Raw genomic sequence first — 6,821 nt, 5'->3', positions numbered from 1 at the left:
CAGTGTTCTGCACACAGTAAGCACTGTATATATGTATATAAGTCCTGTATATATGTATATAGGTTTGTACATATTTATTAATTTATTTTATTTGTACATATTTATTCTACTTATTTTATTTTGTTAATATGTTTTGTTTTGTTCTCTGTCTCCCCCTCCTAGACTGTGAGCCCGCTGTTGGGTAGGGACCGTCTCTATATGTTGCCAACTTGTACTTCCCCAGTGCTTAGTACAGTGCTCTGCACACAGTAAGCGCTCAATAAATACGATTGAATGAATGAATGAGTAAGTGCTTAATAAGTACTGTTAGAGTCAGAAGGATGGGGTTCTAACCCCGGCCCCACCACATGCTTGCTGTGTAACCTTGGGCAAGTCACTTCACTTCTCTGGGCCTCAGTTACCTCATCTGTAAAAAAAAGGGGATTAAGACTGTGAGCCCCATGTGGGACAGGGACTGTGTCCAACCCGATTTGCTTCATTCATTCATTCAGCAGTATTTATTGAGCGCTTACTGTGTGCAGAGCGCTGTACTAAGCACTTGGGAAGTACAAGTTGGCAACATATAGAGACAGTCCCTACCCAACAACGGGCTCACAGTCTAGAAGGGGGAGACAGACAACAAAACAAAATATGTGGACGGGTGTCAAGTCATCAGAATAGAAGTAAAGCTAGATGCACATCATTAATAAAATAAATAGAATAGTAAATATGTACAAGTAAAATAGAGTAATAAAACTGTACAAACATATATGTACAGGTGCTGTGGGGAGGGGAAGAAGGTAGGGCGGGGGGGATGGGGAGGAGGAGGGGAAGGAGGGGGGTCAAATCTACCCCAGCACTTAGAAGGGTGCTTGGCACATAGAAAGCATTTAACAAGTACCATAATTATTATTACTCCTGGAAAATGTGAATTCAATATCTGTCCTTCCTGCCTGACCTGATTATCTTGAATCTACCCCAGCACTTAGTGTTTGGCACATAGTAAGTGCTTTAAAAATACCACAGTTATTATGAATGCATGAATTAATTAATTAATTAATGGAGTAGTCACTAACACAGCCTCCCCTCCTCAGGAAGCCAGAGGTTATTCATACTCAGGACTGCAATAATCAACAGTATTGACTGAGCACTTACTCTGTGCCAGGCACTATACTAAACACTTGGAAGAGTACAAGAGAGTTAGTAGGCATGATCCCTGCCCTTGAGAATCTTTTGTTCATTAATTCATTTACTCATATTTATTGAGCACTTACTGTGTGAATAACACTGTACTAAGCGCTTGGGAGAGTACACTATAACAATAAACAGACACATTCCCTGGCCACAACGAACTTACAGTTCTTACTCTGTGCCAAGCACTATACTAAACACCTGGGAGTGTTAAAGAGAGTTAGTAGACATGATCCCTGCCCTTGAGAACCTTATGTTTATTAATTCATTTACTCGTATTTATTGAGCACTTACTGTGTGATAACACTGTACTATGCGCTTGGGAGAGTACAGTATAACAATAAACAGACACATTCCCTGGCTACAACGAACTCACAGTTCTTACTGAGGTGAGTCTGATTCCTCCTCGTTTTTTTGTCCCCTTTCTTTCTCAGCTTTCCCCCTCCTGTCTGAGTCCTGGCCCACTCGCTTGTCCTGAGGGAGGACAGTCATGCAGCCATGACAGCCCACCTGCTGAAGGATTGGGTTGCCGGGGGAGGAGATGGATGGGAGGACACCCTTCTTACCCTGCAGGAGGGGGAGACCTAAACTCCCCCCGAACCAAAGAGACCAGGAACAGAACTGTGGGTTGGGCAGGGAAAGAAGACGACTTTTCTGCGGGCACAGGGCAGGTATTCTGGTGGATGATCTATGGGTGTGCACTGTGTATGGAGTAAAATCTCTAGGCACAACCCAACCTTACTAATTCCTTAGGTGACGAATGTGGTGGGCCAGACAGGGCCTTGGGGAAAGGACATGGGCCTGGGAATCAGAGGACCTGGGTTCTAATCCCAGCTCCCCATTTGTCTCCAATTCTCTCCTGGACACCCTCCAATATGGCTTCAATCCGCTTCACTCTACCAAAATTGCCCTCTCAAAAGTCACTAATGATTTCCTTCTTGCCAAATGTCCTCTACTCTACTCTAATCCTCCTCAATCTCTCAGCTGCCTTCAAGACTGGTGACCAACCCCTTCTGCTGGAAACATTATCCACCCTTGGCTTTACCGACACCATCCTCTGTTGGTTCTCCTATCTCTCTGGACACTCATTCTCAATCTCTTTTGGGGTATCTTTCTGTGCCTCCCATCCCCAAACTGTGGGAGTCCCTCAATGCTCAGTTCTGGGTTTGGTCCTTTGATTCATTCAGTAGAATTTATTGAGCACTTACTGTGTGCAGAGCACTGTAGTAAACGCTTGGGAGACTACAATACAATAGTAAACAGACACATTCCCTGCCCACAATGACCTTACAGTCTAGAACAGGAGACAGACATTAATATACATAAATAAATTACAGATGAGCACAAAAGTGATGTGGGGCTGAGAGAAGGGATGAATAAAGGGAGCAAGTCAGAGTGAAATGGGGCGAGTTGGAGATGATGAAAGGGGGGGCTTAGTCAAGCCTATTGGAGAACATGTGCCTTCAATAAGGCTTTGAAGGATGGGAGAGTAATCGTCGGATTTGGGGACGGAGGGCGTTGCAGGCCAGGGGCAGGACCTGGGTGAGGGGCCAGCAGTGAGATAGATGAGATCAAGGTATAGTGAGAAGATTAGCATTAAAGGAGTGAGGTGTGGGGGCTGGGTTGTAGTAGGAGAGTAGTGAGGTGAGGTAGGAGGGGGTGAGGTGATTGACTGCTTTGAAGCCAAGGGTGAGGAGTTTTTGTTTGATGCAGTGGTGGATGGGAAACCACTGGAGGTTCTTGAGGGGTGGGGAAACATATCCTGAAAGTTTTTGTAGAAAAATGATCCAGACAGCAGAGTGAAGTTTGGACCAGAGTGGGGAGAGACAGGAGGCTATCCAGGTGGAATAGGATGAATGATTGTGTTAATGTGCCAGCAGTTTGAATGGAGAGGAAGGAGAGGATTTTAGCGATGTTGTGAAGGTGGAATAGTGTTGAATTGAATATGTGGGTTGAATGAGAGGACACAAGGATAATGCCAAGGTTACACCTTGTGAGACAGGAAGAATGGTGGAGCCTCCTTCTAGTCCTCATCTACACCCATTCCCTTGGTGAACTCCTTCGCTCCCATGGCTTCAACTACCATCTCTATGTGGATGATTTCCAAATCTACATCTCCAGCCCTGATCTCTCTCCTTCTCTGTAGCCTCGCATTTCTTCCTGCCTTCAGGACATCTCTACCGGGGTGCACCTCCCACACCTCAAACTTAATGTGTCCAAACCCTGTCCTCCCCATGACTTTCCTTCACTGGAGACAGCGCAACCATCCTCCCTGTCTCACAGGCCCATAATCATGGTGTTATACTCGACCCCTCTCTCTCATTCAACCCACAAATTCATCACAACACCAAATCCTGTCAGTCCAAACTTCACAATATGGTTAAAATCCACCCTATCCTCTCCATCCAAACTGCTACCACATTAATCTAGTCACTTATCCTCTCCCACCTTGACTAGAAGTAGTGTGACTTAGTGGAGTCAGAGGTTGTGGGTTCTAATCCCACCTTCACCACTTGTCTGCTGTGTGACTTTGGGCAAGTCACTTAACTTCTCTGTGCCTCAGTTACCTCATCTGTAAAATGGGGATTAAGACTGTGAGCCCCATGTGGGACAACCTGATTACCTTGTGCTACCCCAGTGCTTAGAACAGTGCTTGGCACACAGTAAGCGCTTAACAAATACCATCGTCATCATCATCAGCCTCCTTGTTGACCTCCCTGCCTCCTGCCTCTCCCCACTCCAGTCCCCATGTTACTCTGCTGCCTGGATCGTTTTTTCTACAAAACCATTCAGTCCATGCTCCCCACTCTTCAACAACCTCAAGTTGTTGCCCACCCACCTCCACGGCACATAGAAACTCCTTACCATTAACTTTAAAGCCTTCAATCACCTTTCCACCTCCTATCTTGCCTCTCACCCACGTCCTGCCTCTGGCCTGAATTGTCCTCCCTCTTTATATCCACCAGACAATCCAACAGACTCTTCCTACCTTCAAAGCCTTATGGAAGGCACATCTCCTCCAAGAGGCCTTCCCCAATTAAGCCCTCGTTTCCCCTTCTCCCTCTCCCTTCTGTCTCATCCTTGCACTTGGATTTTCACCCTTTAGTCATTCCTTCCTCAGCCCCACAGCACTTATGTACATCCTTAATTTTTTATTCATATCAGTGTCTGTCTCTTTCTCAAGGGACTACAAGCTTGTTGTGGGCAGGGAACAGCTTTTTTATATTGTACATCCCCAAATATTTAGTACAGTTCTCTGCACACAGTAAGTGCGTATGATGAGAACTGTCATACATCCTCCTTAGATTATGAGCCTCATGTGGGACGGAGACTACATCCAACCTAATTATCTTCCATCTACCCCAGTGCTTAGTACAGTGCTTCACAAACTGTAAGCACTTAATAAAATAACACAATTACTAAGGTACACATACTTGATGAACCAATCATTGCAAATTAGACTAACCTCCCACATTGTCAAGTCTTTTTAGTGTACCCTTAGTAAGCATTTATCATTTTGAAACCAACCAGATTTTGTTTCAATTTTTTTAAAAGATATTGATGTCCTTGCCTTGAGTCAAGCACCGTTATAAGTTCTGGAGTAGATACAAGTTAATCAGGCCAGATACATTCCTTGTCCCACATAAGACTCACAGCTGGGTAGGGGAGGTGAATAAGTATTGAATCCCCATTTTGCAGTTGAGGAAATTGAGGCACAGCAAAATTAAGTGACTTACACAAAGTCACATAGTAGGCAAGGAGCAGTGCTAAGCACTTAGTATAGTGCTCTGCACATAGTAAGTGCTCAATTAATACGATTGAACCAATGAATGAAGGAGCAGGGATTAAAACCCAGGTCTTTGGGCTCCCAGTCCCTTGCTTTATCTACTAGGCCATGCTGATTCCCAAGTAATGTTCCTTTCCAATAGATTGACTGCTAAATACCAAGACATCCTAATTGAGATGCCTGGTTAGATGAGAAGAAATAAATGCTACAAGGGAGGTTGGGTTTTGTGGGTGTTTTTTTCCTTAAACTGGCAAGATGGAGAAAAACCTGTTGGGCTGAAACTGCACTTGAAAATGTTAGAGGGGTAAAGTATAATTCCAGGAGTGGGAATGTAGCCAGAAAACCAAGAATGACACTTCCTAGGGGTGGTTCTTCTTTTAATGACTCCACCGGATCCAGTATGTTTACCATCGCTAATTGATATTTACATAAAAATAAGACTCTGAATTATCACTAAGTACACGTGTTGTTAAGTATTAGGAGGAGTTGTCCAGTCAGCCAATGGACTGATTGCCATTCAGCTGAGTCTCTCTGTCTTTCTGTGTGTCTTTGTACCTCTCTCACTGTCTCCTGTGCATGGAACACAACAAAACAGTACATGCATAAGTGTGAGCACTTTAGCATGGGCCTCTGAGTCAGAAGGTCATGGGTTCTAATCCCAGATCTGCCATTTGTCTGCTGTGTGACCTTGGGCAAGTCACTTCCCTTCTCTGTGCCTCAGTCACCTCATCTGTGAAATGGGGTTTGAGACTGTGAGATACATATGGGGCAGGGACTGCATCCATCCTGATTTGCTTGTATTCACCCCAGTGCTTAGTAATAATAATAATAATAATGATGGCATTTGTTAAGTGCTTACTATGTGCAATGCACTGTTCTATGCGCTGGGGAGGTTACAAGATGATGAGGCTGTCCCACGGCGGGCTCACAGTCTTAATCCTCATTTTACAGATGAAGTGACTGAGGCACAGAGAAGTTAAGTAACTTGCTCAAAGTCACACAGCTGACAAGTGGCGGAGCCGGGATTTGAACCCATGACCTCTGACTCCAGAGCCCGGGCTCTTTCCACTGAGCCACGCTGCTTGAAGCAAACAATTTGGAACTAGATATCGACTACTTAGGCACTGCAGAAGAGCCTCGCCAAGTTGTCCTAAGCAACCTGATTGCTTTAACAATAACATATGTACCTTTTATTTGCTAAGTGATTTACTCACATTTAATAAACTAACTTGGCAAAAAATCAACAAATTCATCAGTGGAAGTGTCTGTCAAACACCAATGAATCCTCTAATAGCATTGGAAGTCAGTCTTCTCTGGCTATGGCTGGAGGCCACAAATTTAATAGTCAGGTTGACAGAGTCCTCCAAAGTCTTGCAGTGATGGATGCCCTTGGAGCGAGAACAGTCTAACATTTCTGCTTGTGGTAAGCTCCTCAGCACAGATTTAGGTCATCTGGTTTACTTGGTGTATCATGATACAGGAAATAAAAAAAAAAAAAACCCAGCTAGTTTCTCGTCACCGTGCTGTGAAAAAGGTAAATAGTTGCTTCCTTTTTCTTCCTTTTCACCTATTCTTCCAGCAAAAAGTAGCATAATTCCTAAGATCCTCAGGCAAGATTTGGATAGCTCTGAATATGTAATGAAGACAAGGTTCATTGCAGTTAAATGTGAGTTCTAAGCATTATACACTCAGGAGAGTGTCTTGCTAATTCACTAAGACTTTTCGTGTTGTTTCTTTGGATCCATTGCTAGACGGACTCTACCAGGAGTCTAAAGACTTTGAGAACAATGTGGTTTAGTGGAAAGAGCCCAGGTCTGGGAGTAAGAGGACCTGTGTTCTAATTCCGGCTCAGCCACTTGCCTGC

Source organism: Tachyglossus aculeatus, chromosome 2, assembly GCF_015852505.1.
Source record: "Tachyglossus aculeatus isolate mTacAcu1 chromosome 2, mTacAcu1.pri, whole genome shotgun sequence".
Taxonomy (NCBI): Eukaryota; Metazoa; Chordata; class Mammalia; order Monotremata; family Tachyglossidae; genus Tachyglossus; species Tachyglossus aculeatus.
The sequence above is the reverse complement of the archived record's forward strand: the minus strand, read 5'-3'. Positions refer to the sequence as shown.